The sequence below is a fragment of the Adiantum capillus-veneris genome, chromosome 30, assembly GCF_014529385.1.
Source record: "Adiantum capillus-veneris isolate H3 chromosome 30, ASM1452938v2, whole genome shotgun sequence".
NCBI lineage: Eukaryota > Viridiplantae > Streptophyta > Polypodiopsida > Polypodiales > Pteridaceae > Adiantum > Adiantum capillus-veneris.
In genome coordinates, this window is record NC_140960.1 from 95,604,422 (window position 1) to 95,631,205 (window position 26,784).

Here is a 26,784-nt window from a genome sequence, read left to right on the forward strand (position 1 = left end):
GGTTGGTGATCAAAACATATGGTTGGTTTTGCCTCACTATTTTTCTTTTGGCAAAGAAAAATAGGTACAAAAGACTTGCATTTTCACCATTTTGCAGGCCTATCATCAAAGTTTCTATAGTCATACTCAAAACATACACTATTTACATCCTTTCTTAGCTCCCTTTGGGCCTTCGGGTTCAAAATGAGCCATGGAGCATGTCAAAGGAATAGTATATCACCGAGTGGAACCTTGGGGACAATGATAAAGTGCTAAAAACTGGGTTTAGCATTATGACCTCTACAATCCCATAGAAAGTACTCATTATCTAGCCAAATTTGACCTTTATGATTTTATATGGTTACTACCTACAAAATGCATGCAAATTGCCTAAGAAACTAGCAATATTGAGAAAGTTATACTTGCTACACTAGAATGCCACGTTTTCTTCTACAGTTGGAAAACTCAACCACCGTCGTATACTATGCTACACAGGGTATTAGGTGCCCCAAAACTCAAGGAAGATTACCTTTAGGTTACACATGCAACCCACACAATAAAAATTGCGTTTGGATATCAGGAAATCCACCAAAAAAATCATAACAGTGCTAAATTTGGCCAAAAAACAATATAGGTAAATTTTGTAATTTGGTCATAACTTTCAATTTTGATGCTTGATTCTCCATAGAAGCATCAGAACATGTTGAAAACTACTAAGGCTAATAATCTAGCACTCTAAACCTCATGAACATGATTTTTAGAGTGGTATAATTGGAAATTTTTTAAAAAAGGCCAAAAACAGGACCCGTTTTTTCATATAGTTTAGGTTGAGAAATGTTGTGCAAGAGTAAGGTTAATGGTGATATCAATATTCCAAAAAAAATGTAAATTTTTTTTCAGCTCATAAGGCAACTTTGTGGATATAGAGAACCTCAAAATTCATTATCAAACTCTTCAAATAGCTCAAGCAAAATGGTCACTTGACAGGACATAAAAGTGTCCCAGGAAAAAACAGTGTCTCACTACTAACCTAGTGTTAATTAAGAGTGTGACAAAGCTAACAATAGGTGTTCTTTGAAACTTGTAGTCCTGCAAAACAATATTGCAATTGACGAAGTTTCACCTGAGATTGTTGGTACAGAGCATTTTCAAGCTATTGAACCTTTTGAGATTATGGTTAACAAAGTTACACATGAGATTGTTGGTACAAAGGATTTTCAATCTATTGAACCTTTTGAGAAATAGTCCATGGATCTCCATCACAACAAGAGAGAAGATGACAAAAATCTACAAGTTCTTGAAGGTCAACCATTGCAACCATTGGAGAAGAACTTGAAAAGTGATGCTATGGAAGTAGAAGGTGATGCAAGTTCCAATACATATATAAGGTCAAAAGAAGAATCCATCCAAAACATCTTAGTAACTCAAGATATGGGGACTGGGGTGCATGGTGATACGGACCTTTCATCCATTGATAAACCAATGCTAACTATTATAGTGAGCTTGGGTGCATTGCTTTTGAGAAGATGTTGACACAAGTCCAAAAAAATCAAGAGCATAATGTTTCAACATGAGCATATTGTTCTACGGCTAGGATGCATTGAGTTTCTAAAGACTCTACTTAGTCATTTCAATGTTGGGATATGGTCAGCAAATGTTGCTTTATAAATAGATTCAATAAGCATGGGAATTTCATGAAAAATCACATTCCTTTTTACATTCTTAAAGTTCCTTTATGTTATTTACAAATGGCACCTTATGGCCTTTGGGCCATAGAGATCCGTTTGATATCTGGCCACACTTCCATATGAAGCCAGACTATTGGCACTGTATGATCCTACATATGGGCCATGCTAGTCTCTCCATAAAAACCTCTATGGCCCTAAGGCCAAAGATTAGTATCTCATCTTCTACAAGACTTTTATTTATTGTAGTAATAGGAAGCGATGTAATTTGTACCTATAGCATCAACACCCTATGACCACAAGGACACAAGGCTACATATATTATTCCAAAAAGCGCTTACCATGTGTGGCTTGCAATTAGAAATCTTTAGCCTTAATATCATGGGAGGCTAGCTATAGGCTACATAATAGCCTCTTGTTTACAAACTAAAAAGAAAAGCCTAACTCTCTTAGGCCACACTTAGTCTCCATCTATTGGCAGTTATAAAGGTGGACCTTAGCCTTTCAGAAAAAAGAAAAATATTTGAGAATTTTATAGAGCATTTATGCCATCTAGAATCAGAAAACCCTATGATCCTAGGTCCATAGAAAGCCAACATATCCACACCATATGGTATCATAACCCTACAAGCATGTGGCCACAAGAAAAAAAGGTGCTCTAATTAGAACTCACTATAGAAGGTATCCTATGACCTCAAAGACACTAAGTTTTATATGTACATTGTGCTCTATTGTTTGCTAAACATATTTTGATTTGTTGTATGTTAGACTGAAACTATTGAATTCATTTTTTGTTGTCATTCAAGGTGGTATTTTGAAAAATGGTTTGATATTCTAATGTCATAAATTAGAAGAGTTTTTTCTCAAGTTACATCAAGTATCTCATTCAAATTGAAACAATGATTTGATTAGCTACCAACTTCTTTCAAGAGAAACAAAAAATATCATTTACAAAATACTTTCAAAAATCATTAAATTTTGGATTTATGAAGTGCATCCTATGTGAGGAGACACCTCTCACTTAAGTAGCATTGCTAATATTATTGTTTGATGCTCCTATCATTTTCTTCTTAGTACTTGCCTTTTTTGAGGTGATGAAAACTACCAAAATGATGTTGACAATTGATAGTGCTACAAAAATGGTGTTTGTTGAACACCCTCTATCTTGAAGATACTATACTTTTTGTACTTAGTACTTTGTTGTACATGAGATAAAGACCTTAAATTTAAAAAATGAGTTGTTGGCAATCTTTTGTGTACAACTCATATAGATTTGGTGTAATCAATTCATATGCTACTAATTAGTCATATCAATGGTGTTTTTAAAGGCCTCCTTTTCTAAGACACTACCTCTAGAAGCTTTATTAAAGTTTTAAAGCATGTATGGAAGTTTTGAGAGACCATGTCTAGAAGCTTTATTGAATTTTTAAAGCATGTATTGATGAAAATGTGGCATGTTAATATAGATTCTTTGGCACAAAAATATATTCTTTAATACTATGTCATACATGACTAGCTATGGTTTTAGGGCTATAGGCTACTCCACAATATTCTTTAGGTTTTTTAATTATCAAATGTTAATTTGGGTGTTGTACATACTATAGTGTAGTTGAAACTTGATAGTGTTTTAAAATTAGGACCAACTATTTTTTCGTAATTGAGAATAACTTGACCAATTTTAAGATAAGAGTTGTTGGTCTGTGTTGCATTTATACGGCCGTATTGAAAAAAATATACATATTAAATGTCATTATATGCCAAAATCTTGAATAATCACCGAATAGCAGTTTTTTAAAATTTTTGATCAAAAAATAGTTCGATCAAAAAATCCTTTTATATAAAGACCGCCACCAGTTTCGATCAAAACCAGCGACTGCAGTTGATAGTGCAGCAGACAGCTACAGCTTATTGAGGTATACTTTTAAAGTTGTTTACATTTGTTCTAACTTGTTTTTTTGTGTTGTGTGAGAATCATGTGGTGCAATATTTTTTTCTCTCACCCCACAAAGTTGGCTTGCACGTTATAGGCCACTTCGTGGTGTGTAGCCATCCAGCTCACTCCAGAAGTGAGTAGAAGCTAGTTTCTTTTCTCGTGCTATGCAGCCACTTGGCTCACTACAGAGAAGGGTTTTAGGACAAACTTAGATTTTCACTCGTGTGGTGCACTAGTATATCTCTCACCACAGAGCTGAGTTAGAATTTAGTGGTTGACTCGTGGAGTGCAGTAGGCATGATGCTATACCTCTCACTTCAGAGTGGAGTGCACTAGTATATCTCTCACCACAGAGTTGAGTTAGAATTTAGTGGTTGATTTGTGGAGTGTAGTAGGCATGATGCTACACCTCTCACTTCAGAGTAACCTATAGGTTTCTCAATTTTAGATAAGCTCAAATCATCATTTGTACCACATAGAAACGCAAGAGTTCTACTCGTCAAACAGAGAGTGGAGAGATGCATAGTTTATGTCCTCTTCATCTCTGTGTAACACACTATTTACTCTTGTGCTTTGAACTCCAAAGACACGTCATTGTTCATCACTAGATCACTTGGTGTTGTCTTGGATGTAGATACATACAATATATGACCTGCATATGAGACTGTTAAGTTGTCTGCTGATGTTTGTGTTGTGAGTTCCACACACTTCATCAGGGATTAGATTAAGCCACATCATCGTTCTTTCTACATAGAAATACGAGGGATACGTTTGTCTACCTAAGAGTGGAAAGATGCATACCTATGCCCTCTTCATCTTAGAATGACACGCCTTGCCCTTGTACTTTCTGATCGGTGGATATGCCACTCATCAGTAGATGACTTGGTGTTGTCTTGGATGTAAATATGTACAATGTTTGACCACAATCTGAGATTGTTAAACATTCTGCTGATGGTTGTGTTGTGTGTTCCACACACTTCATCAGGGATTAGATTGATTAAACTATCAATCAACATTACAACAACATCGAGGACTTGTATTGAGCGCACCTCACACAAGATAGGTTGTTCACATGTATGATCCAATCGTTTACGTGTATTATATAACACACATAATACGGTCCACTTCTTGTGATGAGCATCCCTCACACTTCTGGTCTGTGCACCTCTCTTCGTCTCTCTCTTTGTGTGTTCTCCTCTCTATTGTACAATGTATGGATTGAAATCATAATATATAATTGTTTGCTATAAATTATGTCAATTGTTTATGGATTAGGTTCATGACATGATTTTGATAGTTTCCCCTCTCCTCTAACAACGTATATGTTTTAAAATTATATCTTGTAGATATGGTGGATACTAAGCTGGTGAAACATCAATGAAAATTCACCTTCGAAGTGATAGTATGTCACTTTCATCACATGTTAGAGCTTGAGATTCGTCGTTACATTATTACCAGTTCACAAAGGCCTTATCAAAGTCTATATTTGAGCAACTTCAACTCGCATTTACGCCCGCTGCTTTTGACATATCTCTAATGAAATCAGGTTCATTATTGAACATGGTCAAGCAGTCTATTGGACAGATTGCAAAGACTTTTCAGGATCTAAAAAATCCTAAAATCATTGCGCCAGGCATAGCTACTCGCATACAACTTGTGCAATAGTTGTATACTAAGATCAAGAGCAAGAAGAAGCTAGAAAGAGAAGCAAAGCACATGAGAGTGGAACCAAGATCTTTGGATGCTACTGAAGATCCAGGAGCTACCATCAAAATAGAGTCTGCTGCTAGTGCCACTCTCGCTCTCGATAAGTCTCAGTTCCCCCATGTATTGCATCTTTTACCAGAAACTGCAATCTTCAACATACATGCTCCACAACTGGGAGAAGGGAGATAGGCAAATGTGAAGCATGTAGTCACACGTCATGCATTTAAAGAGCCATTGCATGCGGTGAAGATCTTCAAAGTCCACTTGCATGGACCCATAGTGGATTAGCAGGTTAAAGACGAGGCCACAATTTTGGACATCACTCATCACATCATTATTTAGCCACTTGCCATGGTCCTCCACATAGAGCATCCAATGCTCATTTCACATTTTTGGAATGGAGGCCATGTAGAGCAGTGGATAAAAGAGTGCACTCTAGATGGTAGTCAACTTGCCATTCATGATTATGTAACCACTAAAGGAACAATGGATCTGTTCCAAAATAACATTTTGCAAATAATAAATGCTCTTCTTCAGACCCTAAAGTATCTACATGCGCATGACTATCTCCACAATGACCTTCACTCTCGCAACATGATGCTTCACTTTGGGCAGAAGGGGGTCTATGCAGACATTGTGGATTGGGTGTCATGTACAAAGACCAAAACAATGACATCATTTCCTCCTCTCTAGAAACTTGCAAACAGAAACTAGAAAGTAGACCGAGAGAGATTTTCCATGGGCTGCCCCAGAATGCATATCTACTAATCCCCCTCCCTAGAATAAAGCCATGGATATCTTCTCTATGTGTCATACTTGTAAATGAATCTTGAAGTGCATGTCAGTGCTACAAGAGCAAAACAAAAGGTATATTTAAGCAATGTACTTACCCACCTTGAGAGTGGCAAGTAAAACAATCCCTCAACCTGCCTAACGCTTTTGATCTTTCTCTATTTCTAAACACTTGCCATAGAGTGGGCTATGGCATTGTAATGATTTCTAGTCTACAACTAGTTGATGATTAAAGTGATGATTTCAATATTGTCCTCTTTAGTTGCGCTTGTAAATTATATATCTGATCAAGTTATCTTGTCTCTTTCCAATGACATGGTGATAAATATTCTCTCTCTTCCTATCAACATGATTAAGTTATCCTATCTTTTTCTTTGAAAATTTAAAAGTGATGACTTGTTAACTTCACAATAAGTCTTTCTAATGATGATATATTTGCTTGATTGACAAATATGGAAGTGATGACTTGTTAACTTCATGATAAGTCTTTCTAATGATGATGTATTTGCTTGATTGACAGATATGGAAGAAGAACTTAACCACGCTAAAGCACATGCCATCTACAAGTCAGAGAGAGAGAGAGAGAGCATTATGGCCAAGAGAAAGACCTCAAAGCTATTGCTAGAATCGAAGAGGATGAGTCCGGGTTGCAAGGCAAGCCTCTCAGCCTTAAGGAATGCAAGAAGGTATGTCAAGGCCACTTTGTGTGCCAAAAACTATTTTGAATCAGCGGCAATGCAAAGGAATCAACTCTTGTAAAGCTATCATATTTGCAATAGAAAGGAATCACACGAGTATTGCTCTACGAATATTCGTACGTCAACAGAGAGTTATGCCAAAAAATAACCTAATGGCAATTTACTTTATATAGCACTGCTATGTTTATGACATCCTTGGGAACCTACGGGCCCATCCCCCGTGCTTGAAAGTACCGAGTTCAACATAGATGAACTACTCAATCAGATGAATCAATCTTTGGCTTGAGCACTTCGCTCACTTTACCCCTTTTTATTTTGATTTGAAGAAAATGAAAATGACTACAATTTTTGTAATCAAAGCTCGTCATTTATCCCCTCAGTTGTCAATTTTTATATTCTCGATCAAACAAATTGTATTGTATCTAGATGTAATTATGACTCTTATTGCAAAAGTAGAGAGAGAGAGAGAGAGAGAGAGAGAGAGAGAGAGAGAGAGAGAGAGAGAGAGAGAGAGAGAGAGAGGTGAACATCTTGTAGTGTAACATGACGATGTCTCATAATTTTTACGTACTCACAACGAGAAAAACTTATAGGCCTTTATTCATACATCTTCGTCTCCATCAAACACACCAATCATATTATCTATTTCATCCATATCAGAGCATTATGAAGCTATCTCCCATTCCATATCATCATCATTGTCTACTTCCGTAGCTATAGCTTCATGGGTTTGAAAGACACCGTAGTGCTTTTGTGATGCTCTTGATGCAATGTTCACTGGCTTATGGATTAGTCTCATGTTATAGAAAACATAAATAGGGTGAAGCCGATTTTATTTCTTGGTATGCATAAAGTCAAAAGTCGACCAATTTCTCTCACAGCTTCCACTTGATGTTTCACCCTAACTGCAATGTGTTGCAGCTCCACTTTCTCCCCACCATACTTCTTCCACCATAGAGGCACACTTGTGTGTGCAATGACATCTTTATGCCATGGATCCTGGAACATGCCAGCTCTATTACCATAATCAACTCGCTGATGAAAAACAATTTTCCCATCCTCTTGTCCCCATAGTTGAGAGCACACTGTTTTGAAGTCAATCATGACTTCTTTATTGGATGATTGTTGGTGCATTTGAAATTTGTGATCTGATACAAATGTAGCACCATGCAACGGCGTATGCAATTGCACCCATCACTTGTTGGCAGCTGTGATTATGGAAGCTTTGTCCTTTGCACCAAAGCCAACATGCTCTCTTAGTTTGCGTAATGCCTCTGACATAAACCAATAAACTTGACCAAAAACGAAAGAGTCTTTGTTGACTATTCGTTAAAGATTTACAAAGGGTTTGGCCAGGGTGACAATTTTGGGTGTTTTTTTTCAACAAAGAGCATACAGAAATTGATGCTCTCCAATAAATTTCACCACATGATTTGCATCCAGTAGCATTTGTTTTATGATGGCCATTTTACCAATGTCTTTTAAAAGAAAATTAAGAGTATGTGCGGCACATGGCACCCAAGTAATCTCAGGGTACTTAACTTGGATAGCCCTCCCTGTAGTCGTGTGATTGGATATATTATCCGTGACAATTGCAGTTACATTCTTTGGACCACCTACCTTTGCTATGGTGTGCTCATATATCCTTGCTAGATAATCATTGGTCTTCTCTTTTAAATAGGTATCAATGGATTCTACAAACATAGACCCTCTAGGGTTGATAAGCATCTCATTGATGAGCGTCTTCTTCTTACAGTTGGTCCATCCATCCAACACTATGGTGCAACCATATGCAAGAACAAAGTTCATCACCGTTCACTGGAGGATGGTTTCAATATTGGCTTTCACTTTATCTAGACACTCTGTGCGCGTCTTATTATAATCAAGAAGCACAAACCCCTTTTTTGGTTGTGCTCATTAAAGCATCTTGAACTATGGGGTTGTGTATAGCATTGAATGGTATACCGCACGCCACAAAAGCTTGCGTCCATTTCAAGTGAAACCTAGAAACCATTGCTTATCTAATACTTCATACAACATTTGGCCATTGGTTTACTAACTTTAGTTGAGCTAGGATTTGTTGTTGCTAACGGTGAAGCATGTCCATAAAAGGGGTTGACTAGGGAGTGTGATCATTTGCTTTCGTAGGCACATGCTCTGTCATCTCATTGACAACAGACATTTCAACATCCGTTGCAACTTGTTTGGCATTAGAACTTTTCTTTTTAGCTGCAAGAATTTTCTCTGCTATGCGAGCATTGGCAATCTAGCATGAATATCTCTTGGTGGAGCCATACACTCGGACACATTACCAGAGACTTTAAACAAATTCTCTTTGATTATGGTCGCATTATCACTGAAGTCGTGGCCGTAGGTGCTACACCGGAAGCATGCTGACCTGCAAAATACCCAAGATAACACAATATCTAGATTAAACTGACAAATCTACATACTTGGCGATTCCCATAGCACATAAACCACGATGTATGCGAACAGAGAGAGATTGAGAGCGAGATAGAGAAAAAGAGAACTTGCAAATGCACTTCCTAGAGTGGAGTGCTACACGAACACGACGAGAGAGAAGAGAGGAGAGGAGAGAAGAATACACAAACACTTGGTGCAATCTCCCCCCGTGCAAGAGCGAGCATTTCCCTCTTGCACGTATTTATTTATAGATTTCTTGAATGTCCAAAAATGAGAACAAACTGGCCGATCGGACATAATTGGCCAAAGCTCGTAAAGAGCACTTGAATAATCCTTCTGTATAATCCATTATCTGTTGATGCTTTTGCCACATGTTAGTTGCAATAGATAAAGCAACTGTCCTCAGTTGCGAAGATAAAAATATGCAAACAATATTTGTCAAAAACAATGATTAGAAATCTGTATCAAATAGTAAAAGAAAAATCCATAAAATTAGACACATTGGTTATACTTGCTGTCATCCACATACTACCTATTCTAGTTTCCCATACCACTAGAATAAGCAGTACATGTCATACCCTGATGAATCAGGATATCATTGGTCACACTCATCATTGTATAGATCAATTCTCATCAATCTCAAGTTCACTTTCATAAATACTGTTGCAACACAAAATCATCATATACCAAGTCCAAATCCAATTCCAAAATATCATTTTATTTTCTATACCAGAATAACAAAATCATACCAGTTACAGTGGTGGCCAGCCATTGCAGCATGATTTCGTGATTGGTGTTTCCTAAATCGGCAAATCTACACCAATAAGACGTGCTACCTAAATCGGCTAGTTTGTTGTTGTGCTGCCTAAATCGGAGAATCTGCACCAAGATGAGTATCTACACACTGCCTAAATCGGCGAATCTGTGTGCATGTGACTAATAGACTAGACAAGACATAAAGGAAAAAAATATATTTACTACGTTGTGGACATCACAGTGCAGTATATCACCAAAGGACTTACAAATGGTTGTGCACTATCCCAAAGCACCTTAGCTCTCATGAGTACCTGCATAGCTTACTGACAAATCATTTCAACAAAAAATTCTTTCAATACAATTAGAGGGCATGACCATAGAAATGTAAGAGAGTATAATAAAATCGGATAAAATATGGTTAGGAGATTAGTACAAAAGCTGTAAAAATAAGTTTGCAAAATAAAGGAAAGAGATTACTTATCTGACGCCCTCACATTATGGTCTGCATAGATTTTTGTGAATCCTTAAATGAGTTAGAGAAATGTAACAAAAACAAGTGAAGATCATGATAAAAATCATTTGAGTAAGGTCAATCAAGACAGCTACTTTTATTTCCTTAAAATTTTGGTAAACGAAATAGAGGTAATGGTGTGGAGCAGTGCTATTGTACAACAACTAGTAAAATATGACAATGAGCCATGTGAAGAGGAGAAAACCCAAAAAATCTTCAGATTTTTACAAGTGCAATAATTTTAAGGCCCACTTATGAATGCTTGATATTGGACAACTGGAATTGATGAACGGAATCACAGAGAAGATCATGTGGTATAGAAGATTGCTTGTATAATTTGACCTTAATGTCACTGAATGAAGAAAATACATTGGATAATAAATATGAGGAATGGGTGACAACTTGGAATAGTCATGAGTAGATATGGGACTTCTTTCAAAGTGGTATCTATCTTCTACACATACAAGAGTAATCATAACAATTGTAGTTTGGAACTGCTGTTCTTCTTGCACCTATTTCATGCTAGGAATTGTCTTCTAAGGTGTGTTCTAGTGCTCTGATACCACTGCTACACCGGAAGCATGGCTGTCCTACAAAATACCCAAGATATCACAATATCTAGCATAAACTGACAAATCTGCATACTTGGAGATTCCCATAGCACATAAACCACGACATATGCAAATAGAGAGAGACTGAGAGCGAGACAGAGAAAAAGAGCATGTGCGGATGCACCTCCTAGAGTGGAGTGCTACGCCAGCACGACGAGAGAGAAGAGAGGAGAGGGGAGAAGAATACACAGACACTGGGTGCAATCTCCTCCCGTGCAAGAGTGAGCATTTCCCTCTTGCATGTATTTATTTATAGATTTCTTGAATGCCCAAAAATGAGTACAAACTGACCGGCCGGACATAGCCAAAGCTCATGAAGAGCACTTGAATAATCAAATATACATAAAATGTAATATCCTTCTGCATAATCCATTATCTGCTGATGCTTTTGCCACCTGTCAGTTGCAATATATAATAAAATATCAATTCTATACCAGTAGGTCTTGCATTTCAATCAAGATGTATTCTTTTCGGCACGCCGCTTGTGGATGTAACTACACTCATGTCCTTTCACCATGCTGACATATGAATTTAAACTACTAGATCATCATATCCACTTGTCAATTTTGAGGTCAAAATTAATTCAAAGCAACAAAATACACAAGCAATGCTCTATCGATCAATATAGTGATCAAAATCTATCCACATTATCAATTAGACTTGCGCTACATTATCAGTTAAAAATAAACATTGATAGTCTTATCATTCTTTAATAAACTCATGTCAATCAATTTATATTTTCATGCACTAAATAACTTCATCACTTCAAACAAATTATTTCAATCGGCACCCTCTCTCCTTAGTTCTCCCTCGTTGGTAACAGAGATTTGAGCTCCCCTCATACTATGGTGGTATTCTTTCCTTTGAATCCCTTGGATTCTTTGACAAGTGTTTTTCTTTGGACGATGCCTGATGGCACCCATTATGAAATGTAGCATTTCATTTTGTGGAGAAAGCCTCTACACAATTTTATTTAATTGCAAAATATGCAATGGTGAGTTAATTATATTAACTAAGAAATTACAAATTTTGGTCATGCTCGTGAAAAGTTATGGTGACTCCCAACAACCAAAGATGCATCTGCTAATAGGGGAGACACCTTACGTCACTAAAAAGGAATCTAGGGAGAAACTTGACTAATCATGCTAGTGCTAACCAATCATTACGACACCAATTGCCCTGTTGCACTCATCAGAGTTGATCCACTTCCCAAAGGAGACAATCATTTCCCTACTTTCTTGTATAATCTTCGTGAACCTAGCTATTTTCAAGGCGCTCTTGAAGACCCAATAGTACATGGCCTTTCAAATGTGTTTGAAGTAGTAGAATTTGACAATTTGTGTACTGATAAAAAGCGTTTGTCTCTTGAACACTTTCCCACCCAGGAACATCGAAGCGGTGTATGCTTGCAGAGTTGGCCATACACTGGGGTCTACTAAAACCATTAATCATACTCTTTACCTCATGATGAATCCAAAGTTACTCTCCCAAAGTGTTCAAAGAATACGGACCTGTGAAGGCTATGTGAGGGATCATAAACAAATTGACCACTTTCACTCTACTCAAAAAAGGAAGAAGCACATACTCCCACTTTTGCATCTTGCTCCGTATCTTATCTAGGATCACCAGAATCTTTGCTTGTAGGGTACATCCACGGGTCCTTAGGTGTCGGAATACCTTCCCTTTTGATACTATCTCCAGAGACCGTAATGATGGATCAAACGAGCCATTTTCTAAGAGAGATATCAATATTGATTTTCCAATACTACACTTCAACCCTGATGCAATGGCATAAGTTTCCACAATCTCTAGAGCCTTCCTAATCAATTGAGACCAAGCTTTGAGGAAGAGGAGGAAATGATTCGCAAACAGCTTTGCAAGGAGTTAGTCGTTGTTGGGAAGAGACAACCCTTGAATCTCCCCTCTAGCAGCAATGGCTTCGGGCAATCAAAGAATATATTGATTGAAAAAAAAGGTATATATAGCGGCAGCGCGCCTTGTTGAGACTAGTGTTCATCACAAAAGGTACTCCATGTCATTATTAGAAAAAAATATAATTCAAAAATTATTGAAATTAAAAATAGTTTTAAAATCTTTTGTTTAAAATCAATTTAATGTTTTTTTAAAATTTGATTGATCCCTTTTTTTAGGCTCAAATTATGTAAGCTTTGTATGTTGTGTAGAGCTCAAACTCTCACTCATACAAGGTGTTTATTTTTTAGGAGTTACTTGCTACGTGCTCAGTTTATTAACATGTGGAAGTGAATTAGTGATATAATTTAGAGATTGCCTTTGTGTGAAAAGTATACTCTCACATGAGGTTATCAGTCTGCAAAATATAATAGAATAGAGGTCACTTTTATTTAGGTAGGTTCGATTTTGACGTGCAGATATTTTCTCACCTCAAAGTGAACATAGATATAATTTTTTTTGTCCTGTGTAGAGCCATCACACTATGTTTTCGCTGGAATTAAAATTTAGGAATCTCATGTCCAAATACATTGATATTAAATTATCTTTATTTGAATTGCTACGTCTATCATACTGTGTGATCGTACACGTGCAACAACTGCATATAGATAAGCTCTCAAAGATCTACCGTGGAGTGTGAGAACTTCATGTTCACACTTCACATAGATATGACAATCATCAAGGTTTGCAATTAATCCTCATGTTCCAATGAGAATCAATTGCAAGACAATGATTAATATTATCCATTATTGTAATGTGTAAAAGTCGTAAGCTTGCACTTTAGATAAATCGATATAGTGCAACGAGATGATGAGATTTGTTTGTATTGTTTTAAATAAGTGATTAATATTATCAATTACTAGAATGTGTGAAAGCCAAAAGCTTGCACTTTAGATGAATCGATAGAGTGCAATGTGATCCAAACCAAATTTTGAGTTATCTGTCACATTTTTAATCCAAATCACCTCATATCTCATACACACAGTCTACATCATGCCTAGAACCAAGTTGCTTCTGAAAATGCTCATTTTGATTAAAAAGTTAATAATCGCTATAATTTATTTTTTTGCCAAAATGGGGGGAAATTGCAACTTTGCCTTCATGGGACCAAAGCACATGATCTCCCAAGCCCACTGACTAAGTTGGAACAAATTTGGAGCTCAAAATCTCAACGTTCCTTTATATCTACTGTTTCAAAGACTGAAAGCCTAATTCTGGCACCATTTTCACCGTGTGCACTCAAATGAGCCCATATTTCACTCAAAGGATCTATTTGATATATATTTCAAGCCTATGATGTCAAAATTGCAAAAAGTTGAAAAAATTCATCAGTTGTAAATAATCGCGATAATTTACTTTTGTTGCAAAATTGTGCTTGGACTTTATGAAATTTGATTTTTACATGTTTTTATGCATCTATGCATGTTCAAAAATTAATTTGGAGCAAATTGGACTCAATTTGTCAGCAATTCAGACTGAAGGACATTTCAAAGTGGAAATTGAAAAAAAATTCCAACTTTGGCACTCTATTCACTTAACAGGAGCAATGCAAGCTGCGGAGAAGGCCAAGAGGAGGGTCTCTCAAAAGGAGAAGCTGCAAGAGCTGCCACCCTACCAAGTGGACCCCTGTTCAGTAAAGATGGCCAAAGCAACATATCTATCCAAAGAACAACTTGAAGAAAACAACAACACAGTTTTCACAGGTAGGTTTAAAAGTGAAGAAGGACACCAGGTAGAGCTGCACTTGCTACCAAAAGAAATCTATGATGTTGCGCCAAAACCAGACACAAAGGAGGCCAACAAAAGGCTCGGCCTCAGAGAATTCTATGACGAAGAACCTTGTGGTGTAGAGTTATAGAAAGCCTATGAGCTCTTGTCTACAATTAAAGAAGATGGATCAACCCATATTACTGACTAGCAAGGGCAAAAAGTCGAAGTAGTCATCACAAAAGAGATTGTGGCCAAGGCTTTGAAGTTGACAACAGAGGGGATGACAATGAGGGCCCATGATAGAAAGACAACATACACTTTCACCAAGGAAATTGCTGCCGCAACCTTTGCTAATCTCATTTAGAAGCAAGTGGAAGAACTAGCATGGTTATATCATCAACACTTTCATTTTCTAGCAAAGAGACCACCAAGGTACACAACACCAAATCATGCATTTGTGACTACATTCACACAAGTGATGAATTCAACAACTAGGCAATCCATTGATCACACACAATATGTGCTATCAACGTTGAAGGGTAGCAAGAAAGAGGGTAAGATCACGTATCTGGGTGCACCTGAGGTACTAACAATAATTGCATACCATGCTATCGACATGGCATACAATTTTCTGCCTACCCCATATCAAAACACATGGATTATGTCAGCACATCCATCTCCAAGAACCACAAGGTCGACAAAAAGAGTTTACAAATTTGATGAAGAGTATGCAGAAAGCTCTCATGAAGCACATAGCAGCGAAAGCTCAGAAAATGAAGAGAAGAGAGCCAAAAGAGAGGAGATGAAGAAGAAGGTAGTGGCTGCACATCAGGAAGAGCCTCAACAAAAGAAGGCGAGGTTTGAAAGGGAAAAAGAGGCCTACAAAAGCATCCGCCAAGCTACAAGTGAGGACCCAGCACAATGGGTTCCAAGAGATATAAAAGGTCCCCGAACCAAGAATCCTGCCAGGAGAGAAACAAAAGATCCCAAGGATTCTCTTGAACGCATGTAACCAAGAGGCAGAAGCCCTCAAACTAAAAGAAGATCAAGAGGTTGAGAGAAAAGCCAGAGAAGAGGCAGCAGAGCAAGAAAGACAGGCAAAGGCAACATCACAAGGAGAGACACAACATGATCAAGAAGAGATGTCTCCTAAATCTTTCTCACCTACTATGGAACCACAAGACCACCCGATGCCAATCCCTCCACCTTCACCAACAGTTAGAACCACAGAGGGAGAAGCACCCAAAGAAAAGAAGCCTGAACTCCAAAGGACAGCAAGTCGTGAACCACAAGAGACTGGCACTTTTGAGCAACCTAAGGCAGAAGAAACAGAAACCACACCTTCTACAACCACTCTCAATAGGAAATGACGGGTATCCATGAAGCTTCACAAAGATAAAGCAATCAAAGCAACCGCACAACCTCAAGGAGAGGAACAACCCCCCCCGAAACTGCAAGTAACTGCCACGGAACACCTAAAGATAAACAAGCTGAAACGGCTAAAACTTCCACAAAGCCTATAGAGCCTGAAGATTGGCAGACACATGATAAAGTTATTCTACAAGTAAATGAATATGCCAAGCACATGTAGGAAATGACAGAGAAAATGCGAAAAACAACACTTAGACGTAGTGCTAAGGCTAGAGGGCTAGAGATGGTCATTGACACTCTCCAAGGAGAGCTAGAGGATATAATGAATTTCATCTTTGACCTGCAAAGAAAAATCCAAGAGCTGAGAGCTGAAGCTGAACAACACCAGTTAGCAAAAGAGAAGCAACAAAAAGAAATGGCAGAGCTAGGTGAACTTCTCACGAAATTATCAGATGCCTGCAAGACCAAAGACGAACAGCTCACAGAGGTTACCGATGAACTTTAACTACAACTCTATTAGTACAAAAGATCCAATGCAGCTCAACGTAGCAAATGCTTCACTGCAATATTCAAAGCAAAGAATCAATGATCAGGAAGCTTTCTTGAGACAAATAAGGGAAACTCCTACAATTGCCTCGATCAAAGGTATAGATGAAGTATACAAAGCTTTAGAAAAGAAGAACAAAGATCTTGATGTGAGGCATAGGGAACTGGAACATGCTCATCACCACCCAACCATGCCCTATATAGACCCTTGGCCTGCTAAATATAGGGACCCCCTTGACTGCATGTCCGTCCTGGCCCTTGGCCGTGCTTGGTCCTACCCTTGGCATGACATTACTCCCCCTTGGAGGAGAAGCATTTTAGTCCGCGAAAACAAAAGTGGTAGGATCTTCATAAGAACACTTATGTTTTCCAGAATGGTATCCTTCATGGATCCAATTGTTTGTTTGAGCAAAACACGGTACAGAAGGAGGTTCAATGAAATCAAGAATAACATCGTGATTTTGTACATTGTGTCCTTTTGGAACCATCTAGTATGTAGACTCCATTTAGAATGCACAAGAGCATGCTTAAACAAGTTATAACAACAAAGATGTACCTGAAAGAGTACCTGCTTTTCACTTTCCATGAAGGTAGCTTGCTGACATAACTCATGAGCCAAGTGGAAGTCTTTGACTTGTTCTCAAATTTCATCCGTAAACAACCCCACCATAACTAGTGTTCAAGGTTGAGAACCTGACTTATACATGCAGAGGACTAAACCTAGTCGCAAAAATGCGTTAACTGATAGTAAGTAAACTCCAAGTAGAGCAATAAATGCTTATTATTGGAGTGCTTGGTGTTAATGTACGCACTTTGCATATCCTTTGTAATCTGCCTATCCCCTTGGATAACTGACAGTACTGAGGTGTGTTTCCACCATGGTTTACAGATAGTCTTCCCAGATGACTGGTAAATGGGAATCACAATATCGTATAACATTGCTGAGGAATCAACAATGTCCGGAATAACCATCGTAGTTAACTTGAAAAATCCACAAACACCCCAAACCAAGCCATGACCTCTATTGGTGATTAGTAGACCCAAAAGTAATCTCATAGAGATACTGCACACACAGAGTGCAAAATGCTTCATAAGCAACAACTTGATGAATATGCATGCTGTTCCAAATCAGCCTTTGCTAAACACTAGGGCCCATAACACCTACTGTGCATGCATTTAGAAAAAAACAAATTTGAACCTGTATATCCATGATTAGCTTTGCCAATACTTATGGTGAATGTGATGCTCGTAACACACATTAAAGAGGAATGTAAATAGTTCGAAAAAGAAACTAAATACCGTCTACTGCAATCATTTGCAAGCCTTGCTAAAACGTTTGAACCATAATAGAAGGTGAAACATTAATCACTTCTAGGGACAAAAAATGAAACTTTTTCATTAACAACTTAGAGCCTTGCTATATGTATAAACAATCATCTGTAATGTTGTTTAGCAGTACTTGTACCTGAATAAGTCATTCTAAGTATCCAACAATTTCTGGCCACCGAAATTTCTCCTGATACGTCTTGCTAAAAATGGTCTAGAAAACGGATTTGACCAGCACATAGGGACTTTGTCATGACACATATTTGAAATAGGGGGTGCCAGTGCCAGTCCCAGAGACTCATATTCGCCACATGTGGAATATGTCTCAACTAAGGATGTCTGAAAAAAGAACATCCTCCAAGTACAAATGTACTTGTGCGTGGAGGTAATTGCAAACACTCTACGATGGGAGTGAGAGGGACCCTCATTATCCTTGCTCAACACTGGCTAAACCCAACTCCTTGAGTTCCTAGACCATGTTGTATCCCAGGTGACAACATGTGCCAAATAAAACCCTACAAGTGGGTCTATAACTCCATGATGCAGAAACTGATTTTGGACAGTACAACCCAATTGGCTTGGCTCTTACATGACCGTGTCATTTCTCTTAAGAACAGAATTGGATGATAACATAGTGTGCACATCCGACGTGGAAAAAACAAACAAAACCAAATTAGATGCGTACCTGAAGGTTGAACTTAAAGTTCACTTATCCGTGTTCAAATGCATAGGTGCACTAATGGAAAAATGAAAAATAAGCAACATTGAAATGGTGTTACCTTGGTTAAAATCTCTATAGTCAAACCCCTTGGCCTGACCTGTGAGAGAAACTGCACAAGTAGCAGTTAACGGTAACTAACATAGTCGACTGTGTACAACTTATCTTGTCCTTGACAGAGTTGCGAGTGGGATAGCGGAAGCGTATTTCATGAGGTAGTAGAATTGAACCCAACTACCTAGTATGCCTTGCATACAAAGTTTGAAGCCCTTGGCGAGAGTGATGGCCTCAAACGTGAGAGCCAAAACCATAAGTGTCTAGATTCGTATAAAACTGTCATGTAAAATTTCCAAAGCACTTTGCTTTGCACAACGACAGTAGTTGCCAAGTAAAGTGTACACATGGAGGAAAAAAAAAACTGAAACTTTGCAAACCTGGTCCTCCGACTGCCACTAGTTTTCATGAAACATGGAAGAAAAAACTCCTTCCAACCGGCTCATAGCCATATCTGCTTTGCGAGAGAGAGTTGTTGCATATGCATATATGCCCTCTTGTATCCTATACACCCATATGGTACGTAATGAAATAACCTGCAAACACATTGCCTAGTCCTTCCCAATTTTGTAGGCGCATAGCATATGTCAAATGTGGGGAGTCACAGTGCAAGATGTAGAAATGGAAGCCTTGCTTCATATAACTACATTTGGCCGTATTGCCAACAAATGCTATTGGAGATAGATGTCATAGCAAAGAGAGTCAACCTTGTCAATCATGTACCAAGAATGGACCTTGTCTACATGTACAATGGATTGAGAAGCAAAACAATACTGGCAAGGTATGTATGCACGCGTGCTTATCTTGATTATTGTTGTCCTTGATCGTATAGGCTTGTCGTGAGCGACTAAAAACGTGGACACACTTTCCCTAGGAACCATGTTCTTAGCAAAAAGTCAAATTCAAAATAAGCAGCGCCTCAATTTGTAACAAGTGGTCAAACATGCCGAACACCTTTGTCGCCTTCAACTAGTCGAGCAATAGGCCATGCCTGTCTCGAGTGCGACTCATAGCCACAACACCTCTTATGAGATCAAGTAAAAACTCCATAGTGCATGTTGCATGATCATGCATGCTTGAGCCTTGCTTGTGCGCATAAGAGCTTGTTGTATTTTTAACCATGGTCATATGTGACCCATAGAAGTGCACACAATCACCTACATAAAGCTATGAAATCTCAAACCTGATAATCATTGCTTGTCCTTGGCTGAGGTCAACCACGTCCTTCAAATTTGCGTGCCAGCTCCAAGTGCCTTGCCAATGACCTTGCAAATGGCCTTTGGAGACCTTTCATGTCGTTGCATGCCCTGATGACCATGTTGATATTCCAATACACATCAAAATGCCTTGCATATCGGAGTTTTGATTCCCTTATAAAAAACTCCACTTGATTGCCATATAATGGATGTGTTCATGGTGGCTTGGAGGTTCAATGGCTCATAGCCTTTGCACCATACACCTCCACAAAAATTTCTCCATGATCGCTGCCATGCATGGAGTTTTCAGGAGTTTTCATGAGTGTGTACCTAGGTGCTCATGACCTTGTTGGTTGCCTATTGTTATCTATTGTTGTGCCAAGGCACCCGAATAGTGGCCTCCGAAGGTCTCAGGCTTGGCCGCAGCTTTCCACTGTGTGACCGACTTCATATAGTGTGAGGGGGGTGGCCCAAATTAGGGCCCTAAAAAGCTAAAAATATTTTTTTTTAAAAATCGTGGAAACCTACTGTTATAGAGCCGATGACGAGACGAGAGAGGAAGAAGATGATGGCACTCTGCAGGAGCTACCTTTGCCTTGGCTTCAGTGACGAAACTTTCTGCTCTTACCCTCATGCTCGCAACGAGCTCTTGTGCACACAGTTTTGCGTTGGTTGAACTTGACCCTCCCTTGTGTGCAAGGGTTTTCTCCCATAGTGGTCATCGACTTGTACCGCTTGCAACCCACCATTCGCATAGTCTACAACATCTTCCCCGTAGTCATGCAAGCACGCCGAGAGAGAGAGAGAGAGAGAGAGAGAGAGAGAGAGAGAGAGAGAGAGAGAGAGAGAGAGAGAGAGAGAGAGAGAGAGAGAGAGAGAGAGAGAGAGAGAGAGAGAGAGAGGCCATGCAACGCCATGCAAACACTAGTCTTCTCCTTCGTCCTTGGATACTCCTCCATGCCCATCTCCCCTGAGCTCTGATACCAGTGTGAGGCATAGGGAGTTGGAACATGCCAATCACCACCCAACCATGCCCTATATAGACCCTTGGCCTACTAAATATAGGGACCCCCTTGATTGCATGTCCGTCCTGGCCCTTGGCCGTGCCTGGTCCTACCCTTGGCATGACACTTAAACTCGAGCTAAAGCTAGAGCAATCACAACAAAGAGACCTTGCATTGATGTGGGTACAAAGGGAAGAACAATTGCTCAAGGAGATAGCAGAGCTTAAGCGAGTTAATCAGCTGCTGCGAGATGGTCAACCAAAGATACAAGAAGAAGCTGGTACATCAGAGCAACCACACATTGAAATTCCCTCAGTCTCTTTTGTCGAGATGGAAACACAGATACTCTATAAATATATAACTGATGTCTCAAGAGTTCTTTCTTTGTGTTGATCTTTCAAAACTGTCGTTAACTTACACTCCACTCTTTATAGCATTGTCTTGCGCTCTAATTTTTTCTCAATTCTTATGACCACTTTCTCAGCGGTCCTGCACAATTCCACTATTGATTTTTTCAGCATGAAATCTAATCATGTCACCATTGCAGGCAACATAGATAACCAACAAAAAAAATTGAGCAATTCGAAGGTATACTGCTCTATAAAACATATCACATTATGTTTCTTCAATGCACACAAAATACTGATCACATTTGTATAACCTTGCAAAGACTTGTTACCCTTTTCAAGCAAAACATTGCCTCGAAGAAAAACCCCCAAATCGAACCACGTCAATATCCAACAGAGAAGAAAATGCACCTCCTTAACCTGGTAGGGGTTGCTGCCCAGACGCTTACATCAAGGGTTTTGCAAACTATGCAGGGTTGTGATTGTTAATAGACAGATCCGTAAAATAGCTCAAACAAAACAAGAGGATGGGTATCAAAAGAGCAACAAGTTAGTTCTATACACACAGAACATGAGTGTAATTTTATCTTTTTTTCTTCTTGTCATTGCTTTGTTATCTACAATAAACAGTAAACATGCTTTTTTACAAGAAAAAAAAAATGTTTATCCCTTCTAATACTCTTTTCTTCTAGGTCTAATGAAAGAGATCATTTACAAACTAACTATAGAAATTGATGTGCCCAAGGATCTCATGACAGTCGAGGACGGTAATTGTTTGCTTCAATTGAAGACACCAATAAAGCCCTACATTCTTGAGATGTTGCAGTATGGCTATGATGGCACGCTCGAGGACCTGTTAGATACAATGAACAATGGCGCAAGAGAGATCTTGGCAAGCTTCAAGAGACAGTGCAATGACGAGCCACCATCAATTACAGAGTAAAAGCTGACATGGCAACACAACAAGGATGTTTACAAAGCACGATTTAGTAGTGCTGATCCGTACGCTTTCATCAACATCAACAACCCACCCATAGGTCAGACCACCTTGAAAAAAATTCAACAAATATCTCACGAAAGGCCGAGCACACTCGACAACCATGACCTTCAAAAATGCAATATGACGTTCTTCGCTACTAGCCATTCGATGAAAACTTTATTTTTGACATACTTTCCGTCTCTAAGAATTTACATGTAGCACGTATGCTAGAAAAACCATTCATCAATAGACATAGTACTACAAGCTCCATTGGATATAATGTTCTACAAGCTCATCCCCCTCACTGCAAGAAATACATGTTCTTGAAACAAAAAAGAAAGATTTAAATTCTCCTTGCCACTGTCGTACACATCTCATTGAAATCTGATGTTCTGTCTGCTAACACAACATTCTGTTTCTCTCTTTTTCCTCAATTATTGTGCACAAAAACCATTTGCAAAATTCCTATCAAGTAGATTGGTTCATTCATTATTAAAATACTCAGACATAGTACTACAAGCTAGCTCCATTGGATATAATGTTCTACAAGCTCATCCCCCTCACTGCAAGAAATACATGTTCTTGAAAAAAAAAAAAAGATCTAAATTCTCCTTGCCACTGTCGTACACATCTCATTGAAATCTGATGTTCTGTCTGCTAACACAACATTCTGTTTCTCTCTTTTTCCTCAATTATTGTGCACAAAAACCATTCGCAAAATTCCTATCAAGTAGATTGGTTCATTCATTATTAAAATACTCATATCAATCTCTATTATTTCACATTTAAAACAAGTTTGTATCCTCTCATTTAAAAAAAAAAAACATAACACCAAATTTTCTCTCTTTCCTCAATTATTGTTCCCATGACACATTTGCAAAATTCACATCAAGGACATTGGTTTTTTCATCACAAAAAAAAGATAGAATTTCTCAAATGTATGTATGCTTTTCACATAGTGCCGGGATTGCCAAAATAGTCATGCTTCTTTTTCCTTCAGTGCACAATGTCAAATGTCAATTTTCATATGTCCTATTGTATTCTATAGATGTTATATAGCAAAGCCCACCAAGCAAGACTAGTTTTTTGAGCTAGGATACACTATTAGAAACCTAGGATAAAAATATCCTTATTAGGTAATTAGTTTTACTAATTACTATATACAAAATTCTCTATTTTGTTCAAAAATTTAAAGGAGATAATTAATAAATCAACTAAAAACTTAGATGATAATTTTTGAAGCTAGGATACACTATTAAGAGCTTGTGAATAAAATATCGTAATAGAATAATTTAGTTTTACTAATTATTATGCTCAAAATTCTCTATTTCTAGTATAAAATTTAAAGAGATAATTAGTAAATCGCCTTTGAAACTTAAAAGATAAATTTCAAACTTAGAATACACTGTTAGAATTTTTTATAAAAATATTATAATTTGATAATTAGTTTTTTTATTAATATTGTGGTGTACACAGAAAACGGGACCATACTCGGTTTGCCTCTTGCATACGAGAGTAGCTCCTTATATTAACATGAGAGGTAGTTACAAGTAGGTTCACACTCGAACCGTCCGGCCACACACCACACCTCCCCCCTTAGGAAGAAAAAGATGGACATTTTTTTTACAATTTGGGCTGAGAATGGACTCGACAGGAAGGAATCAACTCCAACGCCTCATCGGGGGAGTGATCATACAACGGCTTAAGGGCTAGGGATTGAACTTGGGGGCTAGACTCGTCACCATGCCGACATCATCAAGGCATGGAACTCATACATCTCGCTTATGCAAACATTAGGTCGCTATCCTAATGAAATGGACAAGACGAGGAACTACAAAATGAGGGCTATGGCATAAGAGCATGAACATGATGTTTTCGGTGACATACATCCCTCCCAAAGGAGCTTGGTGTGATGGTAACGGTTATTCAACAGAAACTAAATTGCAAAATGAACTAAAGATGACAAGACTATCACTAAACACAGAATAAAAGGGTGAGATTTACGCTTGTAGATCTGCTTCATGACCAACTAGACTAGAAGATCGGGGACTAACAACAATAACAATTGCAAATAACCAAACCACCAAGAGCTTTGAAGGTCCCAAGAGAATGGGGAGCATAGATGACTTTGAGAGTAGATTGTTGTAGGAAACACTGCCAAAAATCGAGGTGTGACAACCAATTGGTCATTGTAGGTTCTGGACTACCACCTTAGCAAATGTCTTCTCTAAGCCATCCTTGGCAGTCACTTTTTCTGACCACACGGAGCCAGAAACAAAAATGGTGTCATTAACTTTCAAATGGGCTGCAACAATTTCAGCCAAGTCACCCCAGAACTCTAAATAGAACCAGTTGTCTTCTTTAACAGGGCGAGTGACTTGAATGGAAGAATTATCAACGATCTTTCCTGAATCAAGGTACCGAATCCTGACGTCGCGAATGACCACACCAATGAAGGTGGCTTTGTTGGTGGGCATATTCTCCCGCCATTCGATCACTTCAGGCTTCTTGAAGCCTAATGGAGTTGGTGAAGCTGATGCAAAAAACTCCTGTGAACCTGACGTCTGCGTGGAGAAAGCTGAAGACATTGGGAGGGTTTGGTGAATACGTCTTTGATGTTTGAAATGATGAATGCTTCTGTTGAGGATGCACGCAGTGCTAGCGCTGCTGAATGTGCCATCGCCATGGCTCTCTTCTCCGCAAGCAGCAGCTCTCGTGTTGCCACCACCTTGGGCTGTGGTATATGCACACAATAAACGAGGCCTCCCTGTTGAACCTCCTGAGTATCTTGACATTGCATTTCTTGATCGTTTTTGGCAGCGACCTCCACAAGCTTCCTTGTCGCCTCTAGGATTGGGACTCGTTTCTTCGAAGAAAAGAAGATGGCCTAGCAGTGATGAGAGTAGTTGTGCAAGTATTTTTGCTTGCCAGCTAGCTGACGTGCGCATGAACGCGCATGCACAAAAACTCCAGATTGGGCTGTCGTTAACTGAGGCGTATGGGTGTGAGCAGGTGCTGATGTGATAGTGTATTGCCAACTCAAAGTGAGATTGAGATGATCATACAAGATGACAACCAGCCAAGACTGTGGTAGGGCCTCAAGAAGGTGTTTTGACAAGCTCCAATGATAATGAACGAGAAATAGTCAAGGAACCAGAATGCAGTAGAAACTGTAGCACGGGCAATGAATCATGGGCAACCTATGACAACTGAAGAAACGTAAGAAAAGCTTAGAACAAGAGCAAAGATTAAATAGGATCTTGTAGCAGTCGATGGAGGGGCACTAGCGTGACAAGAGGTGTTGTGTATGCAAGAGCGGCGACAAGGGCCGCTATAGCGACGTGTGTGGAGCAGAAGGTAAATGGCAGGCTGGCACGATACAAGTCGGCAGAAAATTTTGGCTGCGGCTGAAAAGGTGAGCACTAGCAAAAGGCACTAAGTTTCTCTCTCTCGCTACCCTGTGTCAAGCAAGAACTCCATGCTTGCGTGCAAAAAGCAAGAACTGAAATCAAGAATTGCCTCTTAACTGCCCGCCGTCTCCACCAATGTGGTGTACACAGAAAACGGGACCATACTCGGTTTGCCTCTTGCCTACGAGAGCAGCTCCTTATATTAACATGAGAGGTAGTTACAAGTAAGTTCACACTCGAGCTGTCCGGCCACACACCACAATATGCCAAAACATCTCTATTTTAAGTGGAAAATTAATAGAGATAATTAGTAAATCAAATTAGAAACTCATAAGTTAATTTTTAGAGTTAGGTCATGCTATTAGGAACCCAAGAAAAAAATGTCTTGATTAGATAGCTAGTCTTGATTAGATAGCTAGCTACTAATATTGATCATAAATCATAAGGAAAAATTAGCAATCAAGCCCAAAAAACTACATGAAAAATTATAGAGTGAACACCAGGTATTAACACTAGAATGGTAACCTAACAGGACATAAAAGTGTCCTTTCAGGGTTCCAAAACCATAGTAGATCCACTCATTTTGAAAACTCCTTTCATGAGCTTATAGTTCAATAACTACTACATATGGAAAAAATGAGAAACTTGTAATTTTTCTCATCCCTTGGTCACTACAAGCCTCCATAGTTGATGGATCAGTGCATTTTGCCCAAAACAGCAATTTCTTAGGGTTGATTGCATATAAATAAGAGTGAAGATTTTTGTAGAACATGAGATAAAATGCCCCGTTAACTTCAATGGGTTGGTGACCAAAGCATATGGTTGCTTTTACCTCACTAATTTTTTTTGGCAAAAAAAATATGTACAAAAAAGTTGCATTTTTGCCATTCTGCGGACCTATCATCAAAGTTTCTATAGTCACGCTCAATACAGATACTATATACATGTTTTATTAGTTCCCTTTGGGCCTCTGGATTCAAAAGATCCATGGAGCATGTCAAAAGGATAATGGGTCTCTTACAATTGGAACCTTGGGGTCCATGATAAAGTGCTAAA

General features: G+C 38.7%; 1 pseudogene; it reads left to right on the forward strand.

Moving 5' to 3' along the window:
• Nucleotides 1-21,460: 21,460 nt before the first annotated feature.
• Nucleotides 21,461-22,537, forward strand: LOC147418446 (uncharacterized; annotated as a pseudogene).
• The last annotated feature ends 4,247 nt before the right edge of the window (nt 22,538-26,784 follow it).